This window comes from Lichenostomus cassidix, chromosome 2 (genome assembly GCF_008360975.1).
Source record: "Lichenostomus cassidix isolate B80296 chromosome 2, HeHo_3.0, whole genome shotgun sequence".
NCBI lineage: Eukaryota > Metazoa > Chordata > Aves > Passeriformes > Meliphagidae > Lichenostomus > Lichenostomus cassidix.
Genome location: NC_139482.1, coordinates 22605600 through 22633102, shown reverse-complemented (window position 1 = coordinate 22633102; position 27503 = coordinate 22605600). Strand labels below are relative to the sequence as shown.

Below are 27503 nucleotides of genomic sequence, written 5' to 3'. Positions count from 1 at the left end.
TGCATAATTCATCTCTTCTTTGCTTTTTTTTTTTTTTACATAAATGCAATTTTAAAATCAAGTTACGAGATACTGCTCATCAGATAATACCTGTATTTAGCCATGTTTGTGCTCATGCTGCAGCTCAGTAACAAAGTGATTCAAGCCACCACGGGCACATGGGTTGTTCATCTGCCACCCTTCAGGCCACCAGCATTTGCTCTTGGGACCTCAGGGGATCTCAGCAACTTTCAACTCTCTCTCCTGTTCCAAATTTCACCCTAGAGAGAGTCTGTAGGTCAGCTGTCAGCATGTACACTACATCTGGTATAGAAAAATGGTTGAAAAAGCCTGGGGCTTGTGGCTCCCAGACTCACAGCTGGTACTGGACAGCTGTGAAGAGGGACACACGGAGCATGGCACTTGTCCTGAACTGAAGGTTCACACTTTGGCTATGCTGAATTCCGAATGAACGAATTAATTAATCCATATAAAATATAGCCACTATTGAGTGACCAAATAACCACAAAGGTGCCTAAAGGAACTCCACGACTTTACTTGATGATCAGCACAAGGATTCTGGGTGTGGGGAGAAAAGCACATTTCACATAGTCTGCTTTCTGAGCAGAAAATCCACACTAGTGAAAAAAAAAATTTCCACCACTAGTTTAAATGTTACAGGACTGTTCTGGAAGGGCACGTTATATAATTTTGCACAGCAGAAGTAGAGCTAAGTCAGCTTTAAATAGTAACCATTTCAAATAGTGTCTTCACAGACCATTTTCAGAGTGTTATTTTCACAGCAATAATCTCTGCATTCATAATTACAGTAGCAAGTTCAAGACTTCTGGAAAATGAGGGTGAAAAGATAGAATAAAAGATTGCATGTGGGGAAATGAGATTGAGAGAGTTACTCAAGCACTGAAGTAATAATATATTCTTACATTGAGCTGAATAATTTCCTAGTTCCTATCTTAATATGTAGAATAGGGAATTCTGTGTCCCTAATGTACTGATTTGGTCAGAAAAATCACCCACGCTGTCTTATACAAAACACTGAAGCAGACAGAACTAATTTCCATTAGCACTCACATTTTTCCCCCAAAGCATCTACTTACCATTAATGTAACTGCTCTACATTGTCCTCTTATTGTCCTGGATATGAATAAATCATTAGCCTTATTTTATTAATGAGGCCTAGCTAACAATATTCCCAAACTGGCTGTGCTCTCATATCTTGCAGTATTATAGATAGGTGCCTTCCATACTTTTATTTTTGTACTAGGAAAATCTGGAAGCTGCAGTGGGGTGATTATGTAGCGCTCCTTGACAAATGAGACCTGTTCCAGGCAAAGCTGGAAGGAAAAAGTCAAGTTTGGTTTCTGATTTATTTTTTCTTAAGCACTGGAAAATTTTGCTGATTTCACAGCTTAGACTTCGCGTTTGCAGTAGATAGCACCCTTTATCTTCATCTTATTGTAATGAAAAGCCTTAAGCATCCTTGAGCACCGATAGGTATTCCTGATCCCTGTTACAGAAAAGCAGTGTTGGGAGCTGTTGTAACTTGACATGTGGAGATCAGTAGAAAGAGCTCTGTGCCAGTGCTGGGAGTGCCTCTTGTTTCACATGGATGAAGGGAGAATGGCAAGGACTTCCCATGCCCTCGCTGCCCCTTTTCCCATGCCAGGCATTCAAACTTCTTTTGGGATGCACAGGTGCAGGCAGATGTGCATAAGCTCCTCCCGTCTGCAGAGCTGGGCAGTGGTGAACTTGCCCTGGACCAGAAACTGCACAAATAGACATTTGTATAATGAGGGCTCAGTGATGGACTTCTTTAACTTTATGAATCTGGAGCCAATATTTTTTCTGGGCCACAGGCAGAGCAGCTTGCCTCTGCCCACCCTTGCCCACAGAGACAGATCGAGTGTGCCTAACAAGAGGGTGAACTTTATTCTCTTTCAGATCAGTCACAGTAACAAGATGTAAGCAGAGGGAATTCCAGACATCAGTACTACAGCACCTGGATTTGTCCTTCAAAAGGATATTATTTCCTTCCCATGTTAACCACCATCCATGGATGATGAAGCCATGGGATAGTCAGAGCTAGCAGGACATCAGCGTGCATGGCTCCTCAGCTGCCCAGTTCCCACTCAGTCCCAGCATATGGGACACAATTATAGTACAAAAACCAGGTGCTGACAGCACACAAAAGGAGTTAAACCACCTCCCTTGGCCACACTGCCCTTCAGGGCTAACAGAGCAAAGGGCAGGGACTTTGTGTGTTTCTGTTGCTCAGTCATCAATCTGGCAACAAGTGCACCAAGGGAGCAAAGAAGCTGAGAAAAACTGCAGGCTTACTACAGGAAAAACTGCAGGCTTACTACAGTCCTTTTGCAGCCAGACCTGTGCTTTATGGCATTTTTCCTCATTTTTGTCATCTGTTTATCTAAGGGATCTCTTACAGTGCAGGCTGTGGGGGGAGACAGAAGGAAACAATTAGAAGAGATTAGAATGTGTGAGAAAACAATTAGAAGAAACTAGAGTAAGGGGAGTGAGGGAAGGAGAGATAGGGAAGAGGAAAAGATGAGAACTGTGGTGGGTAGAAGGTTGAAACTGATGCAAAGAATACATTACTGGGAAAGCTGCTGCACAGACCACAAAACCCAAGTAGGCAATATAAAACTAGTATTTGAGTTAGACTTTAGGATGAAATAGAAAGCCAGGAGTCTTGTATTAACACTTGGGCTGCTGCGCTTGTCGCTGAAGGTTCTCTATTTGAACTCAGTAACAGGCATGTCCTGAGATATTTAATTCTGGCTTTTGGCCTCCAAATTGATTTACCACAATATCTGCCCACCTGACTGGGGATAAAGAGATTAGCTTAACAAACAAGACACATCATCACTGTTGCATGGATGAATTTCTCTTCAACTATTACTCTCAGCTCTTTGCATATTTTTGTGTCACTTTTCGACCCGAGAACAAAGAGCTTTCTGTATATATATATTTATGTCTTTTCACATGTTTTGGAAAGTTATCATTGCTGCTATTTACTTGAGCTGTGGTTATACACACTCACAGGGGATTATGTACCTTATTCCCATAACAAGCAAATGGTCCCTCTTGCCTTACTCACTCCACAAATCCAGATACTCTCGAGAATGGTGCTATATAAATACCTAGATAGATAAATCAGAAAGATATTTCCTTTCTCCATGCTCTGATAGGAAGGAATCTGGGGAGTGTGCATTCCTCACTAGTCTCTCTTTGTTTTTATAATAAAGTATCTTTTTTGCCACTCTGGCAAGAGAAGATGAGAGATATCTGGTGCCAATGAACTCTTGTACTTGCTTAGAATGCTACAGTGCTATTGTTTTTAATATTTAAAGCTGCAATGTTGCCATGTAACTGGGGAAATAGCTTTTTTTGTTTAAATATTTCATGGCTTGTTGGAGTCCAAGTACAAGAAGAATTTCTTTAGTATATTAGAGGTCTATCCTGACTTGAAAAGTTTTTTGTTAACCCTTGAATGTGTAAAAATTGTTCTGACCTGCAGAAATTTAATAAGCATAATTTGATTAATTGAGGGATCATGAAGACCTGGAAAGTAACACTTTTGTCTTTTCACTTTTGTACAAACCTATGTAAATCTTCTTAATATGCTTTCCTATGAAAGAAAGAAAACCTTTCATTTAATACTGGAGCTCTAGTTTAGTATTTCATAATGACGGCTCCTAAAAATGTTTTTCCTTGTAAACCATTTCCTCATTGCAGACTTCCAAATCTAGTCAGTATCAGAAACACAAGCTTCATTTGTGGGTATTGTCTACTAGCTGCTGCTTTAGAGTTGCACATATTGCTCTGAATAGTGCTAGTAGTCTTGGAGAAGACCTGCAGCCCATTTAACCTTCTGCAAAGTATTTTCTGTGAAGTGCCTTTAGCTCCAGACACAAATGCTTAATTGACTATTTAATTTCCTTTCCTTTTTTTGGGTGCTTGAGCATATATATTTTGTTCACTTTATAGAATATGATTGTGTATGCAATTCTCTATGTAAAATTAACTTCAGAACAACGAAAATGCAGAATTTTCTTCTGATTCCAACTGATTGTAGCTGAAACCTGTTACATCCTGGGACTGTGTGTTTGTATACTGATAGCTCTGACGGTGAGATCAGAATATACCAGAGGCTGGAAAAATCTGTTCCTGGTGTCAGTGATGAATAAACCGATTTGAGTCAGTTCCTGAATTATGGCAATTTTGTGCATGTCCTCCTGGCCTCTCAATGATTTTTATTCCAAATACAGTAAGCAGCTTCCTTATCTGGGAGATGAAAATTGCCATCTGCTTTGCACAAAGATCCTGAATGGTAGACTTATTGTGAAACTGAGGAAGAGTGTGGTATAGAGTAACACTTTGGGAACATTTGGGAATGGTGACAGCACAGCAGGGTGCACATAAATATTTAGGTGTAATAAACACAAGCCCTTCAAATGCTTGGACAAGAATCAAACTGTCCTCATGAGCTTCTCCAAGTCACAGAAATATTTGCTTAGAATGCTAACATTAATGAGTATTTTAGAGTAACCCATAATTAACATGTTTAGAGATGGAAAAAAATGTATGGAGAATAATCACCCTGCTCACAAACACATTTGTTTGCTCTTTACATTAAAAGTTAATGATGTGTGCTGGCAAGCAGAATGAAGCACAGACGATGGTTTGAAAGCACCCATGCCAGATGTTCGCTCAATATTTGGCCTAGTTTTATTTCCATGCTCCGTTATTCCCATATCAATCCCAAATGTTGTCTGCAAGGCTGGCCTTAGGGCTACTGTTGCTGGTGCTCATCTCCTGCTCCAGCAGCAGCAGTAGCAGCAAGGCATCCATCCTCCATTGATTGCCCACTTCAAGCTGGAGCTTTGGCTATCTCAGCCCACAGTTTTAGGTGACCTCAAAAATCACAAGTGAAAAAGAGATTCTGTGTTTGCTCACCCAACCCAGCTCATGAAGAGCATCCCAGAAGGGACCTGGTTGCTACAAGACTTTTGAATGTGATGTTAACTCCTCCCTGGCACTGAAACTTGCAGCCCTGGACTGAGTGCATTCCCTGTCTCAATGACATGGGGATGCTGACAGGCATCTCACAATGCAATTAATGGAAGATAATATAACAAGGAGAAACCCATGGTCCAAAAACAGGAGAGGCAAAACCTATGTCTTTTCAGCATTACTCTCACAAATTTCTAGGCATATAATTTATTCTTTCCCTAAACATGATGAGGATGTCTGCTTTCAGTTCACAGCCACAGGTTTAGTACACTGACTTAGAATGTGAGAAATCATGTTCAATTTCCTTTTCTGCTCTAGGGGATGTGAATCAAGATCAGCACAAGAGACTTGGCCACCATGTTAGTCTGGGATAAATGTATGGAAAATTGCTCTTGCTGCTTGAATGTTCATGGATAAATTAAAAATTATTTTGATTAGAAAGGAAGTGACTCTCACAGTGACTTTATAGTCCCATGCTTACAGTAGAGAGGAAAATCTGGAATCAGCCATGTTCCAACAAATACTTGTGACAGAGTTAAAAGGCATTTAAATATGCATTGGAAGATGGAGAAGTGAAATTCCTGCCTTTTTTTTGTCCCAGATGGATGCCCCAGTTGATAGACATCAAAGACAGGCTTTGCTCTCTTTAAACCACTGGGCATCACTGGGCTAATACAGCAACAATCCAGAGGGATTTACAAGGGGCAGCTGTCTGAGCAGCCCACACAGCAAACGCAGGACCTCGTGCACTAAGTGGAGTGGTAGGAAAAGTGGTGTTTAGCCCAAACAGAAATCCCTGCAGTCCCTGTGGGATGGAAGTGCTGGGTATGGAAATAGGGCCTGGGGACAGCTGTCATGCACATGTCCCCTGTGCTGCATGGCAGGAGCAGACAGTCACCCACTGCCCAGGACAGAGCGTGAGGAGATCAGACACCCCAGTGCCTGGCACCACCAGGATTGCACTGCAGGACTTGGTTACAATGAGTGAAGATGTCAGATTAAAAGATGGGAGGTGTGAGGGTGTGGATGGGGCAGAAATGAGGGGGAGCTGCTTTGGCAGAAGCTGAGAGGAGCTAGCATGAGGAATTGTGAACCTGAGGCATTTCTAAGAAACTCGATACCCCAGAAAGATCCATTACTTTCTTCTGCCTGTTTCCTGCCTCTGGAAGCTGCATGTCAGCCCCATGGTACCACAGGCACAAGGTACCACTGAGAGAGCAGCCTGAGGGATATTGCTGCCGACAGGAGCAGCAGCTCCTCATTTCCACCAGGTTACAAAGTGTCCGATGCAAAAGGCTGTGCCTCAAATTTCAGGTGATCCCAGAGAAAGTATGAGCCAAACATATACATCTGAGAGTAATATTTGGCCTGTTGTGCTTTGATCCTTCAGTGAATATTGAATTTTAACTATTAAAAATACATGAAAAGTATTCAACAGCAATCAGACATCACCTTCACCACAAAAAATAAACCTTCCCCAGTTTTGTTGCTTTCTTGAAGTCATAAGTATATCAGACTATGTGCTGAATTCCTCCTTGTAAAAGAGCTGAAATTTTGCTTTCATGCTAATAACCCTCTTCACTGTAGGTTCTACAGAAATTAATATACTTCCAGAGGTTATCTGGAAGTTCAAGTCCAAAGGCATTAGTCATGCTACAGAAATGGCAAGCATCGTTAGCCTTTAGTTTAATATATCAAGTAAAATGACAGTTTACAAAACAAGGGAGTAACGACCTGTGGTTAAAACTGAAATGGAGTAGTAAGTTACATACAAGGAAAAACTTCATGAAGCAACAGTGACTTAGTAAAAAGTGACAGTTCACACAGCAGATTTTCCTTCCTGGTCAAACTATTTTGGTGATGGTACATGTCTGCATCTGCCAACATTATTTTTGATTAGTCTAGTTGCCACATGTGGAGTTCTCCCTGAGGAAACCCTGAAACAGGTCACTTATGCAGGATGCAGAGAGTCCTGGGAAATTCAGATTCATACATCTTCTCCTCTTGTTCTACTTCTTTTGAAGGACCCAGCTGTGCTCTTGCCCATCCAAAAAAAATATACAGTAGGATCACCATGGCTGCTCCATGGGAGAAGTTAAGCTGGAAATTTGAAGAGCTCAGGTGGAAGGGATGAATAGAAGATACAGGACAAAAATTTGTAATTATCTTTAATTATTCATAGATAATTCATTGGAGGAATAACATTTCCTGATTTAAAAGAATGGGTTCATTTTAGCAATCTCTGAGTAGCAGAGAATGGCTACATTAGAAACAAGAAAAAATAGCCTGTGGCACTTTTCCAGAGAAGAATTTTTGAAAATCTGAACAATTTCACAGGAAAATTGAAGTCCATTTCTGATATCTTGATGACCTAAATGCAAACCAAATTAAACCAATTTGTTCATAGTTTTAAATTTTATTTCCAAAATGAAACAAATGTTGAAACTGGGATTTTACTGGGGACAGAAGTTTCATTTTTCAAACATACATGCTAGAAACTATAAGCTAAAGTGAAATTAGATAGTCTGCTTTTATTGAGACAACCCCAAAGTAACACAATCCAAATAGACTCAGTGGTAGAGCTGGTCTAGAATGATTTGATGAAATGTTTTTGATCTGAAAGTAATAGTTCCAACTAAGCTGAAGAGTTTTATGTAAAGAAGTCATCTGAGAAGAATTTGAAGTAAAATGAAGTCCAAGGTGTATCCAAAAACTGCCAGGCTTCATACAAAATTGTCTCATGGTTTGCCTGAAGGACAAACTTCAATCTGTGGCTCGGCTGCTTCCTCATGAGAAATCCTTCATCCCAAGTACCCCTGGGCTTTCAGGGTTCCACTCCTACCACAAGCCCACTGTAATGCAGCTCTTGCAGCACAAAGTCCCCAAAAACGGCATCTCCTATCAAGCCCATCATGACTCTGCTTTGTAACCATGAAGTTATCCATGGCAAGTAGGAAAAGAGTGGCTGCTCCACCTCTGAGCCCTCATGAGGTGATAGTTTGTCCTGAGCTGAGGGTCTTTGACTCCTAAAACACCTGCTTCATTTCTTACTCTCTGGCTTACCCCAGAGAAGGTCTTTTAGAGTTTGGGATTTACAATGAAATAGTAGTCCTGAGTTTAAATTGGCTTTACCTCATGGTCTCAGGGAAGAAATCAAATCCCACAGAAGGATGCCACACCCAGAGAAGTTGCTACCTATCTCACAGTCTTCTAATCCAGGAATTTCCATCTTTCCAGAGTCAGAAACTGAGATTTTTCTTCTTTAAATTGAGAATTATAAATATCAGCTATTGCTAGCAGCCGAACAGAGAACAACAATTGATCACTCCCTACGTATCTATTCACGTCTCTGTTAATTATCTTGTGATTTATTAAAGCTTCATGGTATTAGAAGCATAGAATCAGAGTTCTTACAAAGACCACCAAACACTGTACGAGTTACATCACCAAAGCGACTCATCTGTATTTCAGGCAGCCAACATTTAGTTTTTCTTTGCCATTATAATTGCAAACATTGCTGGAGAGTGATAACAGCAAGTTCAGGGACTCTAAGACTGGATGCAGATGTTCATGTGGTGGGGAACCTGCATTACCTGCAACTCTACTTTAAACAGATTAATCCTGCAATTGGTTTGAACCTGATTTTGCATTGGATTTCCTTTCTCATTGAGTAAACTAAAATGACTCTCTACTTGTGCAAAAATATCCATTAGAGCTGAAATAAACCAAGCAGTATTTGTGGGATCAGTCATAATAATGCAGCAGGTGTTTTTGTTCTCTACCAACAACAACATTTTTCTATTCCCCTTCCCCCTTTGCAGACATCTATGGCTCCATTTGTAATTGACCATTGTTGCTGTTTGCTGCCCATGGGAATAAAGTATTTGCTGTAGATAACTTTACTTTGACTTAATCTCAGCCTGGAAAAAATAAGATTTCCTGAAAAATATACATAGACGTGAAAAAATACACCAGCAAAAAAGACTGTGACAGATGTTCAAGCAAAAGCTCATGGATTGTATTAGATTTATTTACAATTAAATCTGAAATTTGCATGTGGGTGGTAATTTATTTGTGGGTCAAAGGCTGAAGCAGGTCTCTTACCAAACACCTGCTAGGAATATCTAGCCTAGAATTCACAGTTTTCCATCTGGAGGGAATAAAAAGGGGTGGGAAGCAGGCAGCAGGCCTAGATAGCCCACACAGATTTCAGAGAGACCCAATGGTATTGGCTGAAAAACCTGGAGCTGGGACTCTGTGGAGGTCCAAGCCTGCTGCTGGTGATCTTTGGGAGCAGAGGAGTAGGGAGGGGATGAGGTCTTTCAGCAGATGTACTGGCATGCTCACCATAGCCCTGCAGATCCGTATTGTGGGAAAATTATTTATCTCTGGCTCTCTGTTAGAGCTTTCAGTAGCTGAAGCTTTCTGCTTGTGAAATATTTCCTTGGTGCACAAATTGCCTGCTTGGGCTGCTCTTCTGATCTTCCACATGCTTTGCCTGGTACAGTCTGACAAACTGCACAAAAGTCCCATAAAAGCAGATGTGTGGTGCCAGACAGTGATTTGCCAAACCTCATTTATATGAAAACCATCTCAATATGGTTACTGCTGTGGCAATCCAAAGCAAAAGTCATCTATTCATGAATACCTGTATTCATCCACTACACTTGTCTTTGATGGCTTGGTACCAATAATTCAGCAAGTGACATCTTCTGACATTCACTCCAGACCTTCAGACTGTCTCGATGGTATGGCAGCACCAGTAATACAGAGTACACTGATGTTCTCTCCAGAGCAACATTATTTATGCATGACATGGAATAATGCCTAACAGGAGCAATGAAAGGAAGAAAAGTGCAACGAGCTAGTGTGTATATGATATGACCTTGTTAACATTTCACCGCAGCATAATCTTTTTGTACTTTCAAGCATGATAAGTTAATACATGCCACTGTGAGATGCATTGGAACTGACAGATAGACATGCATTTAAAAACCCAGCTCAGCACTGTCACTTTGCCATTATACAAAACATATAAGGGGCTGAAGAGCGATCAGGAGAAACCTTATGGTAACAATAAAAATCCCTCCCTGCATTCCTCAGAATACATGCAAATACCCAGCAGCTTCCATCTTCAGAATTTCATGAGAATAATCTAAATAAGAAATGCATATTGTGACCAACAACTTAGAGTTTAATTGGAATTGTGAATGTTGGCATGAAAGGCTGCCAATTCCTTGTGAATCTGAGGACTTGGTACCTACATAGAAAGCATCCAGACAGGGCTGCAGAAGCTGGTCTTGGAAAAGGTTATATAGCTCAAGCTGTGTGTATATGTAGTGCAGGATTTCTCATAGGAATAAATGTGAAAAGAATGAATGGCATGTGAATAGGACACATATTTTTAAACTCTATCACTGTATAAGCTTGCTTCGATTGGGGATTTGGGAACTGCCAAGCATTTTCTTCCCAAACACCACTTATGTGACAAAGGAACTTGACTAAGTGGGAAACTGTGAGCCGTCAAGGATGTTTCATGACATAACACAAATGTGTGGTATTAGTTGGTTGATCCATATTATACCACTGTCAGTTCAGGATAAAAAACTAAAAAAGACAGATAAATCTTTCACATCAAATACTATAATGACAGGCAGCAGCCCTGCTGCATATATTTTGAGTAATTCTGATGCCTGAGAATCTTCGGCAAAACTTCTTGACCTTTATGCAGCAGGATGAAGGTCTAGATTTTTCTTTCTTGTGAGGAGAAAAATACTGTCCCATAGAACATGTAGTGCAGTCCTGAATGTGTTCTTCCCCTGCAGTAGCACCTTTTTCTTTCTGTCCCACCATAATGTACTAATTGAAAAGTAATAAAGGATATTTGTAAAATTCAAACTATACCTAAATTGTGGACATTGCATTTGCCAGTGCAGACTTCCTCTGGGAAGACTACCCTGCTTTGATGTAAGTTTTAAATAGCTTGAAAATCTGTTCATTCTCTTGTTTCAACTCAACATCAACTCCACGGCCACAAGGTCCAGCTGTTCTGTCTGTGTATCTTGTGGCAAGTCCTCTAGTGATGTTTCTTCCAGTCCTTTACTTGAATTTTTCATTCTGTAACATAAAAAAATGCTGTTCTTTCTCTTTGAATCATTAGAATGTTCTTGCTTGATCACATATAACATATTTAGTCTTCACTGAAGTTCTCGTGCAGAGAGTTTTTTCCCAAATTTTACAGCATTTGGGTAGTGGTGAAAGTAATTGGTTGTAACATGGTATTTGAAGATAGCTGTTAGGACTCCTGAAAGATGATCAGCTTTCTGAATAGACTACTGTGGCTCTAAGGGAGACCTGGAGTTCTTGTAAGTGCTAGGAATATGAAATTCTCATTAAAAAAACCAAACAAATATTCTTAATTCTTTTTTTGAAAATAGAAAAATTGAGGAGTAATCGAAATATATGTAGTAATACATTTCTTTGCTTTAATGATGAGGAATACAACAATTACTCCTACATGTGTGTACAAAATACAAAAATATACTTTAAAAAAATAAAATGAGAAAGAGGACAGCGCTGTAAAGACAGGTTTTCTACCCATAAAAGAAAAAGTATTTTCCCCTGAAAGTTCCTCTATAAAGTAGAGGGGAGGGGGGGAAATAAACTGGAGAGCATTGCCACGTTGTCTTGTAAACCAAAGGAAATGTTAACCATTCAGGTCTGAAACAGTTATCTTGGGCTCCAATACAAAACCCCCATATTTCTAAAAGAAAAGCTTGAAAACCTACATGACATCCCCATACATGCATTCACAGGAATATAATACCTGCAGTGAAGTATTACATGTTAACAATAAATTTGGTCCAAAATATATTGGAATTATAGTTGCCATAACATTGGAAAGTTTAGTTACAGAATAAATGCACTGGAAATACCTAATCATTTCACTGGGAATACTGTTCATTGTTGAATGTGGTTTAAACCACTGAAATGAAGCAGTAAATGCAGCAATAAAGTAAATCAGTAATAACATCTTTTTAGACATTATTCCATTCTTTTCTCTATTCTAGAAGAAACAATTTCCTGTAATTTTTCTTATTTTGTTCTCAAGGGTCTAGTTTTTCCATCCCAAGCCTTCCAAAAGGATTGAAGGAAGGACTAAGGAGGATGTCTTTCAGAAAATCTTCAAACTCCTTTCCATGACCATAAATCATGGAAGAAAATGTGTGAGGAAATCTGATGACATAGACTGTTCTCACAGCAGGAGTCATATCTCTTTCAGCCAGTCTTGGATTGAAAGAAAATAAGAGGAAAAGGGGAAAAAAGAGGAAGAAGGCATAGCACTGGCTCCAGATCATCTTTGAACTGCACTTGTTATGCTTGTACCTCTATCAGGAGACCGGAAATGAGGCAACTGTAAACATCAGATATGGATCTGGATCATTCCTGTCTCTTTGGTATTTGTGTTAATGTTTGCTTGTAGTTGTATTACACAGAGATGAATCCGCTGTAAAACAGAGATCCCAGATGGAAAATTCCCAGACTCCATGGTGATGTCCTCCTGCATTTGGCTTCCAACGGCAAACCTTAATCCACATTTGACCTTTAAAAGAATTTGGGATAGTCTTTTCTTTAATTTTTTTTTTCTGTCTTTGGAGGGTGTGCCACTCCCCATTACAATCACAGCTGCAAGCAGAGCATTTCATCTGATTGGTTTTTATACATCTAGATGCATCTTTCTGAAAGCATGATGGACATAGTAATAAGAAGGGGAAGGTTGGCTTCTTTTCAAGTATTCCTCAGATAATCCCCAATCTAAATACAACACAAAGATTTTTTTCTATCTCATTAGCTGTATTAATCCCAAGACCATTAACAAAGTCAAGAAAAAACCTTTAAAAAAGAATTTTCACAAAAATGATGGCTTCCAAAAATGGCAGAGATACATTGAAGATCTTAGTAAAAAGAAACAAGTATTTGGCTTGCATAAATCTCTTGAAGTTTCTCATCATTATCATTATTATTAGTTCAGTCAAGTCAGTATACCAAAGCAGTGATAAATGTTAATAATTGTTTCCCATCGAGTCTTTTGTTTTAAGACTGTATATCACCAGTGATGGATAAAGCTCAAGAGGTTTGGACACGAGGTTGTTCATACAAACAACTTGTAGTTCATGTCTCTATCTATTTTTTCCTGAGATTGGAACCAGACTAAAGAGGAAACTTATCTCCCCGGGGAGACTGAGAGGTGTCTGTGCTTTCAGAATAGAGAAGCTTGGTTAAAAAATGACACTGATATTTGAATAATCTTTGGGACTCATTTCTGCAAAATTAAAAGCAGGATTCATTTTCCATATTTCTATTTTAGAGCAATTCTGTGCCAAACCTGCCTTAATCACTTAAGCTGAGCCATGTTTTGATGGCATATGAGAGCCATCATGAAACATAAGTTCTTTCCACTTTATTCATCCTCTCTCAATTCTCCAAGTCCTTCTCTGCATCCAGTTGCCTTGAAAACACCCCCTGTCTTCAGCAGCGTCTTCTTTACTCCAGCACTACCCCTCTTGCCATCCTTAATGTCTATTGCCATTTCATTTTTGCCTCTTCTCAATGACTTCCCTGCCATAAGATGCTGAGCTCTACCCAAAACTCAAGGGAGTTGGACTCAATTTTAGACAGAGTCCAGAGCAGTTAATTTTAAATCCAGATCCAAATCTGCAGTTTCCTGTGTCTTTGGCCTTTTTTGATACAGCTTTCCAGCTTTGGCACTCCCATGCTTCTTTCATACACACATTCCCCAGTGTGTGGGAGTGCTGTTGTTTGGGTCAGAAAACTGGAATTCCGGAGTCAGGAACTCATATTCTCCTAAATTACTCCCTTCATGGCCTTTACGACTAGCTGTTAACTTGTTTATTTCAATGACACTGACATAGGGTGTTTCTCCTTTTTCATGCCAACTTGACACAGAGTTGACATAATTTTTGGAAGCTCTGTTTATCTAATTTAGAAAGCAATATAACTTTGAAGTTATGAAAATTGGCATAGAGTTTCTTAGCTTCTCTGTTTTCTTCTTAGTTTCTTAGTTTTCTCTGTGAAATTGAAGCATATTAATTTAACAGCAACTTTTGAAAACTAGGTGCTAATGCATCCAAATTATCCATCATCTACCTAAACAAAAGATGTATTTATTAACCCCACAGAATGGGGTTTGGTTGCTTTTTCTTCCAGACCCAGCTGCCTTCCCAACCTTCTTATCTTCTTGACATCCAGATGCTCTATTCTTCCAATCACCAGGAGGGTTGTCAAAGGTCACAGTCTGCGGATGACTGAACTAGATTAGCTTTGCAAATTACTAGAGCCCTAAATCCTCTCATCCTAGATAACAGCAAAATGGTACTAACTTAGTTAATGATTTTTTTTTTTCCAGATTATTACTATCTCTGGAAGTGCAGTTATTTCTTTTAGTTCACTTACCACATCCTCCAAATTTTGCAGAGCACTGCATGCTATTGTACAGTAGCTCAGGAGCAAGGCTGCATTAGACACACCATGTTCTCCACTTGTTTTACTTAAGCAAAGACCTTTATCACAATTATTTTCTTTGCTTATAGGATGAACTATTGATTCAAACTGTCACTGCAGAGAAATACTAACATTCTCTCAGACAGTGCTGGAATTTGGCTCTCAAAATGCACTGGAAAGGCAGAGATAAAATTTATATTTAGGGCAATTTTTGTGCTACACATTAAGCCAAGAATCTGAGTTTTCCTTTCAGAAGCTCCCAAAGGTGTTATCGCCAAATCTCACTGTTAAACCGGGAGACATATTTTTGGGTTTTAATTTTGTTTCTCTTATGGGTTTGCATTTTTTTCCTGATCTAATTTACATTTTATTCTACATCTGCCTTCTTAAGAGATCGAAGTGTTCATATGCTGTACAAATTTAGGTTTCCACACCCATTCCTATTTTTTCAGTTTTAGGAGGCACGTTATAACATACGAAATCAGTTTTTCACGGAGCCAATAGTAACAGAGGCACATATTTCTACAGATTAATAATTCTCTTTACTGTAGATCTCATGAATTCTTCTCCTCCCTTTTCCTTCTTCCCTCACAATTTTAAAGTCCACCCAGTGATTTCAGTGATCAAGTCATATTTATACAATTATCTGCTTCAAAGACATTTTTAAGGAGAAAAAAAAAAGATGAATTGGCAACATGAACAATTTCCTCTTTACTTTAACAACTACCATAACCATTAAAAAACCCACAAAACTTTCTAATTTAAAGTGGAAAACATATTTTCTAACTTGGTGGTATCTACCATCACTATTATCGCCACCACAAAAAACACGAGTAGGAACCAGAAGTGGTACATGACCAGTTAACTCCACAAAAGAGTGTTCTTTTGGGAACACAGTTGGTTTGGGTTTCCTGTCCCTAACTTTAGCATTCTGAACATTATGTATTTGCTCTGAATTAGTCACATAGGATTTCTCAGCAGGCAACCTCTCATCTTGAATAGATGAATATGGATCACCCTCTGGAACAGGCTGTGTCTCTCCATAGATCTCAGAGGGACCTACACAACTGACTCAGAATGGATGTCTCCATGTTTCCCTAATGATGGAGCTATATTATTACCATGTATGCAATACACACCTATTTGTGCATTAGTTTTGCTGTACACATACGTACACGTACACATATAAATGTATATAAATAAATATGTCTCTTTTTATATATGATAAATTTCACACTCTAGAGATATCAAAGTTGGGGTAATGAAATATAAACACACAGTTTAGAATGCTTTCCTGCTACCAAACTTTAAATTTATCTAAATTGCTCTGTCTCTTAAATTGAAAACAAACATGCATTTGTTTGCTCCTTGCAATTCAACCCAATCTAGCCCAGTCAAAATGATTTACTACCAAAGGTCACCATGCCCATGTAACAATACAAACATGCCCAGGTAGCAATTTAACTATAGCAGAACAAAGATAAAGCAGTGCTGTGGCCAGGGAGAAGCAACACATATCCTGCAAGCCAACCCAGACAGCAGGAATCAAAAATGTTCAAGCCAGCGATGGTATCTGAAACCTTACATACTATTACTGATGAAGTTCACAGCTTTTATCACTATTTTGCTTAGTGAACAAAAAAAACCTTGAATCAAAACAATGAAGTGCTTCTACCCCTAGTCCTTTACAGGAATCTAAAAAGAGAAACCTATTAACTATTAAAAAACTGTACAGATGTTTCTAAACCTCCCCTGAATTTCCATGAAGTTACTGATTAAAAAAAAAAGATGGAGAAAATGTTCAGTGAAATGTATTAGTAATTTATTGTACCATGAAACAATATGCTTATTATGTATTATATAGCAGCTATGGAGTTGGAGACGTGAGCTGATATACACATCTGATAGCATATGGTGTGATTATTGACCTATCCACCTGAAATAAGGACTGTACAAAAAAATTCAGAGCTGGTACAACTAAGCCTTGGAGCCTAAGCAGGGCTGATAGGACAGTGTGGCATGTATTCATTTTTCTGGCACCTGAACACAGATGGTTGCTGTTATTACAGGCTACTGGCCTGAGGAATTCCTCCTTCACACTGTTTTTATTTTAGTGTGTTTCCAAAGGATATATTTCTTCTTTGGTACCATAAGGACAAGAAAATAACGGTCTGAGATTTCTGTTTTTACGATTTCTAAACAACAAGCAAAATAACACATATGGGTGAAAAGGCTATTCCATTTTATTTTTCAAACACTTGGAAATGAAGATAATGACCTTGCTCGGCTTTTGTTAGTGCAAAAACCATTTCATTGCAGTGAGCAGTGTAATTCCACAGAGGTCAAATCTCCTCTTATGAATGAAACATATTGATATGCAGAGTTGCAGATGTATCACATCACTATGCCCTTGTTTTACTTTCAATTTTATGGAGTTCTAGTAGTGCTTGGTGCTAGTAAATGAGACTGCAGTTATCCCTAAATTTTTTGGTCCTGCTTTTTTGGAATTCCTACAGGCTCTCCAGCGAGATGCACATTGAGCAAGGTGGGCAATGTACACCTTCCTATGGTAATGCCCATCACTGCTCAGCTGGACCAAAAATGGCCAGTATAGACGTGCAACTCCTTCATTTTAGCAGATTTTCATTTGAATTATTACACCTCACCTCTTTCCAGATAAAAAATAGAGCACAAGAAGTGGCTGTGTTTTTTGCTCATTTGTACTTCAACACTGTATAGGATATGGATCACCCCAGATTAATGTTTTAAACAAAAAAATCAGAACAGTCCTAATAACTATCTAGAAAAATAAACAGCAGTGTCCCTCTTACAGAGCTGGTCATCCACATTAGCTTATAAAACACTGTCAGAAATTCCTATGTTCCAGGACAGCAGCCTTTCTGCATCACTATTGCCATGTACTTCTTATAATTTCTTTAAAAGGTGGGGAGCTGGACTAGAAAAGAAATCCTGGCAGAAGCACAAGGATTTCTTAGATGGAGTCCACCCACTGAGATGTTTGTGGAAGCAGCTGCAGGCAGAAAAATGATGCAAGTGGGATCTGAAAATGATCCTCAGAAGGAGTGAAACAACATAAACCCTCAGTTAATTTCCATGTTTGCACTGTTTTTAAAAGAAAAGAAGAAATGCTGCGCTATCAGCAGACAGAAAGTGTGCTGAGAAACCCTCAGTATTCCTCATCAATCTATTTTGGAAGACATTTTTGGTATTAGGAACACAGATAAAGTAATTAAAGAAGGCTCTTTCTTTTCTCATCAAAGTCATTTACCTGCTACTCTAGACAACCATGTCATTACACTTCATGAATACAGTCATCAAAAAGTAGCTTCAAACTGTGGTTTTAGGCCCCAGTAACTTCCTAGAAGTCCAGCTGAGACTCTCACTCCTTTCATTGCCAGACTTTTTTTTGTCCAACATGAATGTATTCACACGGTTTATATCCTTGTGTCATAGTGCCCTTCAGAAGAAAGGTCCTTTTGCTCCTGGAGACATGCTTAGAGAAATAAATGGTGTCTTCTCTAAGACTTTCCTTTGCAACATAAAACTAGCAAAGTCCTTTTTAATTCTGTCATGTGATGGGATTTCTGTTCTCTGCGTATTGTCCTAGCCTTTGCTTTCACCTATTCCTGCCTGAGTTCACCTTTCAGTGGTGGATGTAATTGAGGCTGCTCTAACTGTGTCCCATGTAATCAATAGCTCTTTAAATCACAAAACATACCATTAATCTGTGCTAATACTTAGAAAAAGAAACCGAAAAATTACCCAGGAGAAGCACAAGGACATGCGATATTTCTATTTGGTAGAAATTCAGATTTGTGGGTCACTAAACATTTAAACCTTATTCGACGACAAAGTAACTTGCTCGTTTTTCAGCCAAAGGACATGACTGATCTCAGCATGCAGCTGAGCATATCAATTTCTTAATGATATTAAAGAGAAGAAAATTTGATAGGGATGGGACTTGTGGGAGTGATTGTTCCAGGCTGAGAAATTGCATATTAGCTTTAATAATACTGTGATAAATCCATAATAAAAGAACAAATTATTATTTGTATTTTTTGCGCTCTCAAGTCCCTGAAGCCTTTAGACAAAGAAAGAATTCTATGTCCCTGCCCATCCTGTCCTCCACAGACACAGGAGGAGTCCAGGATCCCTGCCAGTCCTGTCCTTCTCTTCCTTTCTGGTTTTATAAAACACTTTATGTACATAAATTTTTGCCTAACCTTTTCTACTGTGCTATGTTTTTTTTTTTTTTTAATGTAAAAAATACCTACCCTGGAGTTGGAAGAGAAAGCTGCGAGACGGTTCAATATTTATCCCCATTCAAATGTGACTGTCTGTTCTGGAGGATGCCAGGTGCTTCAAACACTGCCAAACATATGGCAGGGCTGCGGCGCAGCCGCCTTCGACGGGGAGCTGAGCTAATGGCCCCACATGCATTTAATTTAAAAATATGGACAACTATTCAATCAAAATGAATTTTGTCATCTTGGTCAGAACCGCATTCAGTCTGTGTTGAGCGACTTGAAAGGACGCTCTGCTGCCCATATTTTATAACAATGACTCATTCAGCTGCTATAATCCCAGTCAGATACAGTACAATGCTATTCCTTGCCTGCTTCTTTTCTTTCAGCTGTAACTTTTCCTCTGCTATGCACAAAACTCAGTGGTTGTCAAGAAGGTCTTGTTAGCACCTGCTTTAGGGGCTAGCAACTTATATCTAAGGCTTTGCACTTTCACTTTGCACTTTTTCCCCTCTAACTCTGACCCTTTTTCTCTGAGTATGAAAATGTATCTCATCTTTACCTTGCAGCTACAGGACAGGAAAGCAGCTACGGTTACAGATCTGTACGATACAACCTTTTTCCTGATTGTCTGATGAAAAATGTATAAGCAAGTAGAAAACATTATTATCCCAAAGCAATTCGTATACAAAAGCATAACAACCCTACCAACCCCAGCAGAGGCAGCAGATAACTCAGCTGTAATATTTTTTGTTTAAAAGGGATTTACCTTCTATCATGGTTTCCTAGACTGGTTCCAATGCTCATTAAAAGAATTGGATCAAAAAAAGCCTTATGAAATCCTGCACCAAGCAAACAGTGAACCTCCTCCCTAAAAAACCCAGAAAGAATAATAATTGGCAGAAATAAGCATATAAATTAATCTGTGGGGCTCATTAGAAAGATATGCTCCATTTTAGGAATAAGACTGACTTAGATATTAAAGGCATGAAGCAATTTTAGAGGTAATGATCAAATTAAATGAAAATAATTTTTTTGTATAATAAAAAAATCATAATTAAATAATCAAACATCCAGTGCCAGGCTGCATTCATATCAGGATACGAAATTTCCCCTAATTCAGCAGGAAGGGGGAAAAAAAGGGAGGAAATAATGATTCTGTGTTGCCCACAAAGAAATAAAACTACATATAAAAAACCCCTGTTATCTCCCTCTGTTGCTCCCTCTCCTCCTGCCCGTGCTGGGTGGCTGAGCTCCCGACTTTCCATGCTGGGCTCTGAGCGGGATCACCAGCTGAGCACTGGGAACCACCTCTTCCCACCAAGCAAAAACCACCATTTTGTTGGTGACACTTCCCCTAACCCTTGGCCCCAGTAGGTCTGAACAGGCTGTGGCAGCCACCCTTGCCAGAGGCAGCCCAAAGCTGCAGAGCAAAGCCATGGGGAGGGTCTGGCTTGGGGTCACAGGGGTGCCCAGGAGCCACGTTTGGATTTCTTTAAATGGCTCCGCATTTGGTCCTTGTTGGAGTGGAGGGGACTGAAGAGGAGCTAAGGGTAGATTATTCCAGCTAAATAATCAGCAGACTGAAGTGGCTAGACCACAGGTATTTGGAGACTGTAAACTTGGTGCATGCACTGACTGACTAAAATAGCTTCTCAACAGCTGTAAGTTATTATATAGACACTGCGCTTTCACATCCTTTATTAACAGCAACGGAGGAAACTGCTCAAATTTGGTTTTGTCTCATGCACAGCATTATGAAAAAATATTCCTCTATAGATTGTTACAGCATTTCTAAAGACATGATGTTATAAAAATGCCAGCTAATTAAACTGGGCTAGAGCTTATTAAAAGTCTCTTTTTATTTTTTTTTCAACTCTATGAACTGTTTTAGGGAGACCCAAAAGCAGGAAATATTTGTATCCACCTATATATGCATAGTTCTTACTTACAATCAAAGTGAAACATTTAAATTAAAATTCTTATTCTTATGGCCAATGAATGACTTTCTCAGCTTGTATGTATTTTCAGGGAAGATATCCTCCTGATTAGGGACCAAAGGTCACTTGTGGAAAGGTCAGCAAACATCTTGTTCTGATTCAAAGATGGGGAGAGACAAGCTCCTGAGCATCACATCCGACTGTGTTCATTGTGTGTGCGAATGGAACAGCTGGACATTGTCTAACAATCATCCTTATGGGCACAGGCTACATCTTAGCAGCTAAGCAGCCTCTAAGGTCCTCCAGTGTGAGTACGTCTACATTTATAGAAGCAGATCACTAAATAAAACAGGTGACAGTTTTTCCATGCAATTAAAGCAGCCAGGTATGTGTTCCCACTTGGCATCATAACATGTTTTGAAAAAAAATTGAAGCAAAGAAAATTCTGCTAAAGGCATGACAATTGAACTGTACTGTTGCGTCTGTCCTGTATAAGTGAAAGAAAGAATTTCTTCTGCTTAAGATTATAGCAAATAAAATGCAAAGCAGACTCATAAGTTATGGGAACATATTTTCAAACTGATGAGCAGAGACAAATTGAACTCCTGACCAGCCAAGAGATGCAAAAATCCTCACCAGTTGTAAAATTGAGTCTTACAGCTTTTTGAATGGGACTGAGTGGTAGGCTATGGAGGAGATCCTGGTGTCAGAAGTTTAAACTTGCGATGAGTCCTTTTGTCCTTTGTCTTCAAAAGAAGGAGGCATTTGTTCATTGTGTTCATTTGCACCCCAGCTACGTAATCTCATGCCTCACATTTTTCTTGGCCTTTATAAAGATCTTTTATTTCCCCTCTTCCCACAAACTTCACTGCTGTGATTTTTTTGGCTCCCATCGGAAGTATCAGAGACAGACCTCAACAAGAGACAGGGCAGGATACATTGGTGATTCTGCTGAAATATAAACACCTTGAGTGCCTTTGAGTTACACCCACAAGGTTATACCTGCCACTTGACAGATTTGGGGCAGCAAAGGAATTTTCCCCAAAATCAGACTGAGTGATCGAGTGTTATCTACCTTTATCTGTAGGATAATGTGGTAGAATCTTTAGGATCACCTGACAAATAACTGACATCATAACTGCTAATGAAAACTGAAATCAGCAGTGAAACCCTTGATCCCCTCAGCTGTCTCTGTGATGTATGTCAGTGTGTTTGGACCTTTTGCTATAGACCTGCAAGTTGTCATAGGGAGCTGGCAAGCTTATTGTGGCTCCTTTGTGGCTGAACATCTATTAAATGGTCAAATGCAGTAACAAGTAGCTGGGCTTGGCGATCTAAACAGTCCTTTTCAGTTCACATTCACATAGTAATTTTAGTTTTTGCATAGACTAGGCAGTTGTGTAAAAGAGAGAAAGGTAAGTGATGTCCCACAGTAGGGGCATCATGAAGTGATAGATTTTCAGCACCAGTTTTCAGATTAATAGTCTGGTGGCTTTCACTGGAATCTGAGGTCATGAGTGTGTGTGTAACACTACTAGGATAGATCTGCTGAATTACCAATAACAATCTGTTCTCTTGCTCTGATTCTGTAAAATGCCTATTTATTTTTTCCCCCAAAGTCTCTATTTCAATATGCCTTAAATATCTTATTAAAGGAATTATTCTGCTATTATCATTTAATCCAATGTGTTATGAATATGACATTTGACAGCCTACAGCTGAAAATTCTAGCTGCCTTTCTGGATTACAAGCATAAAGTTTGACAGCTATATGTGGCAAGCCAGTAGGGTCACCATAAAAGGAGCCTGAATTTCTATGCAGATCAGTAAAGCTGCTGATGAATTGTTATTCTTCCCCTTAGTGGGAGTCCCAAGAGACCAAATGATCTGAATTATCTTCTCATCACTAGGGGACCTCAGGGGAAAGGTCAAAATAGGACATGGCAAGGAGCACAGGCTCAGAGCTGAGCATGCTCTGAACTCTTCAGCTCAGTGTGGCAACATAAAATGCAGGTGTGAGTGGCTGGTTGAAGGGCTATCCTGATTCCCACCCCAGAGAATTCCTCACGTAAATCTTCTCCCCATGGGAAGACATTTTGTTAAGTGGTCAGGATGAAACAGCTTAAGGATGGTGCTTGGCAGCAGGCGATGGCTTCTTTGGAAATCAGTGAGAAGGCAGGCAGACAAGTAGCAAAGCAGTCACTGGTCACTGTGCAGAAGTTGCTGCCCTCCTCACAAACATCCTCCATCATCGAGGTCATGACACAGCAGGGTACTCAAAGCTTATCTGTGATAAGCCAGAAAAAACAACAGTGAGAAAGCCAGGGAAGAAGTATCTAAGCCAGGTGGTAGAGAGCAGATTCACAACACTAACATTTGCTAGTGATATCTCTGAGCTTCAAAGACCCCTAGATATGGTGCAGGACTTCATTTTGCTGTGTAAACTCCAAACAAAGAAACCGTTGCTATCCCAAAGTTTTCCTGAGCAGGAATTTAATCTGAGTCATTTTGTCCAAGCAAATTAAACTTTAATCTCTATAAATCAGACTAATAAAATGAGAATAATACAAAAGTTACAGAGCTAATTTCATTTATTTATTTAGAAATGGTGCCAGAGCATCTGTTTAGGACTTTGGGCATCTTAAAATCAGGTGTGGGGGAGAGAGATATGTCACAAAACTAGGACCTGGATCAATTTTTGTTGATTTTCCTCTCTATTCATGTTATTATAACAGTTGGTTGTGGAATTTATTAAACACTGTTTAAATAGTTAAAGTACTCTAGAATTCTGAGTTAGAAAAATGACAGCTTGTGATGAGAACTGAAAAATATCAGATCAGGAAATGTAACTCTTCCTCTAAACACTCAAATAGCTTTCTTTTTCTGAAAAGCTGCCAGTGAAGCCATCCTAAGTGGTTTTAAAATAATATTGAGGAACATGGATGTTGACATGAAAGATCATTCAACTCCAAAAAGGACAACTTTTGTTCAGTTGTGATGAATATTTTAGCTAAAATGCACCAAAAGGCACAGAAGTCCTGCTCTTTTTCTTCAATTGTTTTCTGGTCAAGATTGGGTGAAACGTGAAAGCTAGGCAAGAAATAGATGGGGACACTAAAGGAGCAGCAGGAAAGGTAAGAAAGAGTGGATGTCATACATGAAGAGGATGCTGTTAATAACCTGAAATCTCCCCAGAAACATGGGTGATGCAGTCCTTCTGACTCCATCCCATGCAATCAGCTGTGGAGCTCAGGCTGGAAAGCAGGCTGCAGGCAGACATGAGTCCACATTTTGAACAGCAAGATAAACCCAACCACTCTAAGTTCCTTATTTTCCTTCTCTTTTGACTTGCACTCTGCCTTTGTAAGCATTTCTCTAAAAGTAAATTACTCTTTTTTTCTGAGCAAGTCTATGCAACTGCTTTACTTCTGAGCAGGATAGTGCTTGTGCAACCACCACCATCCCTGCCAACAAAAGGAGATAGGAAGAGGGGAGAATAAACATGATTTCCATTAGAGTTTTCAAGGCCTCCATGAGATGGGCATACCCATGCTTGGCTCAGGATGGGAGACAAGTGGGTCTCCTGCTGCCTAGAGCACTCAGGAGGTGCCAGCAGAAATGGACAGAGGTGGGTATCACTGGTGGTGAGGAAGGAAAAGGGGATTTAACAGCCTCACCTAATACCTGGAGATTAATATTGCCACACAGTCATAGTTTAGAAATAACCTGCATAATTTTTATTAAATGACAGATGGACCAAGGCTGAGGCCTCCCACTAGAACCTCTTTTGTCACCTGTAGGTCAATGGCACAACTGGGTATAAAACCTAGAGGTACAGTTTGCACCCCTCCTTCAGTCTTTTTCTGGTGAATAAAAAGTCTTGCCAGGCAGGCGGCACAGGTACAGCCCCAGAGCATCTCCTGAAACTCTGCAGCACTGGAACTGTGAAGAGACCTGCTGGTGGTACACTATGTGGGCACAGGAGTGCACAGTTGCTGAGAGCAATCCATCAAGGACACAACAAATCATACCAACCTGAAGCTGCAGGGAGGTGTCTATAAACCCAGAGAAGGAAAGGGCATTTAAGCCACTTCACCGTACCTTGACATCTGGGCTGAGTCTAAGGTAGCATGGTTCAAATATTTCCTAGGTGTGATTGTGTGGATGTCGGCCCTGAGCATCTGACTTCTGGTACCATTTTCTGCTCAAACAGTTCTTCCCATCTCTGCTGGGGAAGCAGGTATTAAGCTGGAATGTGCCACCCCTGGGCTGCTGAGGATGCCAAGGGCCAAGCTAGTGTCCAAACACTCACCTTCACCTTGTCTAAGAGGCTCCCTGAAGCCTTCTCATCTCACACCGAAAAATCCTCACTCACAGCACCTGCAACTGAGGATTTATTTACAAAATAGCTTCCATTAAATTTTTATAAAAATTCAGTGTTGGCAGGAACCACTTTTCTCACTAGCAAGACTTCCTTTTCTATTTCATAAAACACATCAATGGCACACAGTTAATTACAGCAGGCATTCTAAGGCTAGGGATGAAGTGAGGAATGCAGAAGTAGCCATGGGAATTCAGGGGAGCAGTATTAAGTGAACTCTCCCAAATGTAACCACAGAAGGGACAAGGAGAGGTCCAGCTCCCAGCTCCAAAGCCAGGCTGCTGATGCTAACCCCTTTCTGGTAGATGTTTGAGCATTCCCTAGGAGGCTCAGTTACGAGATCCTGCAGTCTGCTTCCATAACCTTGTTCCTGAGTTTGTCTGTCTGATGGTGAGAAACTCACTTCAGTGCCTCTCACTGAATGTACTCCAGAGTTTAACATCCTCCTTTTGAAACACTTAAAATTAGAAACAACTAAACAATCTTCTCCCTAATAATGTGTGCTTAAAGGAAGGTGAGACTGACATCCTTTTAGCAGTTCCTCACTTTTTTTTCTTTCTGTCACTCTCCTCTAATAAAGCAGGGGTTGTGATATGAACAGCAAACCAAAAGCAAACACCAAGCACAGCCTCTGACTGGATGCTTTCTCTGACCAATGGTTTTAAACCTCTACTTTCCCAGGAAGTGCAGTTTTACCAAGCACCTTGTAAATCAAAGGAATATGAACCCCTTAGCAGTGGAGGAGTTGATTTGTCAGGGAGATAACAGTGGGAATGTAATTTCTATCAGTAAGGCTGATTCAACCTTTTCTATTCATGAAGATTTTGATGGATTACGTGAGATCAAGTAAAGCAAATGTACACACCATTACACTAATGCAGTAAGATGTTCTTTGGCAGCTTCTCCCTAAGTACATCCCCAGGACTGCTAGGGTGCTAGCAGTGTTTTCCCTGCCTACAAAAATCATGATGACAGTAAAATGGAGATATCTGAAACTGTTGAAGAAGTGTTGCATCAGCTGAGTGGAGCACACCACTGTCCAGGGACATGGCTGCTTTATATTTACCCTAATGAGATGAAATTAGATAGTCAACATTTTGCTGAAAGACACTGGCTTTGCTGCTTATGGAAAATATATGTCCCTTCCAAGAAGGGATGCATAGCTATATTAGCTAAGCTTGAATCATATGCAGAGGTATAAGGAAAGTATAGATCTGACTGAGGGAGAGCTTGTCACTCTCCAAACAAAACAAAATCAAACAAGACAGGTTTCTGCCTTCTGCAGCCAGAAAGGAGCCTGCAGAAATTATAATAAGGCATTGCTGTGACTCATTGCATCAATAACCATTTCCCATGATATCTGAGCTGCTTGCTGGATATATCTATTTTCTCTTGTCTTATGTTTAGTCCGTCAGAAGTCTGGGAATGTAACCATCTTCTCTGTTTGAACAGGAGATATCAAGTTCTGAGTGTGCTAATTGCCACCTTAATATAAAATAACAGACAATAACAATCACCATATAATGTCTGAATACTAGGAATGGCAGGGCATGCTGTTCCCTCTGGTAGCAACTGATGTTATAGCAAAACTGGGTAATCATCATCTACTTCTGAAAGGAGCACAAAAGGCTATGCCCTGAATTTATATCAGTTGGGGTGCTCTCCAGTTTATCTGTGAAGTCAGGCTTGCAGACTCTTGAAATATAATTTGGGAGATAACTGGATCAGTTCTTCCCAGCGGATGTAAAGCAATGAAGGCTCTAATGAGAGACAAAGGGAGAAAGATTTGTTCACTGAAGAGCATAAGTTCCAAATTAAACAAAATAAAATATAAAGCTTAAAGAAGGGTTTGAGAAAGGAAGGGGTAGAAAAGCAGAGATATAGGAAAATAAAGGGATATTGTAGAAGAAGCATAGCTGTGTGTTGGAGTGCATGTTGTTGGGCATGGAAATGAGAGGAGATGTCGTCATTCTGCTTTCTGTGCACTGAATCTTTAAATGCAGATGAATGTCCGTCCTTGCTGTGGAGGCAGCTCCAAGGCAGCTGCTGTCTTGTGTTTCAGTGCAGATGCAGAATAGCACCAGTGCAAGATGGTTTCCTCCTCTTTGCTGACCAGCAACTTCTTTTAAAATTATTTGATTTTCACTTTCTGGGGTTTCTTTTGTTTTGTTTTGGTTTGGATTTTTAAAGTCTGATCTGGAAGATAAAAGCAATATATTCTGTAAATAGGGAAATTCAGTCTTGTGGGAATTGCTGATACTATGGTAGTGCTGGGTGCCCACTGCCAACCAGTTAAACCATCCATGCTGTCAGATGGTCCTGGGGTCGTTTTCCCCCACCAGGAACACAGGACCACATGACATGT

At 39.8% G+C, this 27503-nt stretch overlaps 1 protein-coding gene and 1 long non-coding RNA gene across 2 annotated transcripts in view; both read right to left on the bottom strand.

Annotated features, from left to right (window-relative positions):
* Positions 1–27503, bottom strand: part of CDK14 (cyclin dependent kinase 14) — a 516637-nt gene that overhangs the window by 121922 nt on the left and 367212 nt on the right. The gene's annotated exons all lie outside the window — the stretch shown is intronic.
* On the bottom strand, positions 1392–5063 carry LOC146440959 (uncharacterized). Its single transcript, XR_014850381.1, has 3 exons — positions 4975–5063; positions 3073–3158; positions 1392–1766 (listed from the first exon to the last, which is right to left on the bottom strand). It is a non-coding gene; the product is annotated as an uncharacterized LOC146440959 (long non-coding RNA).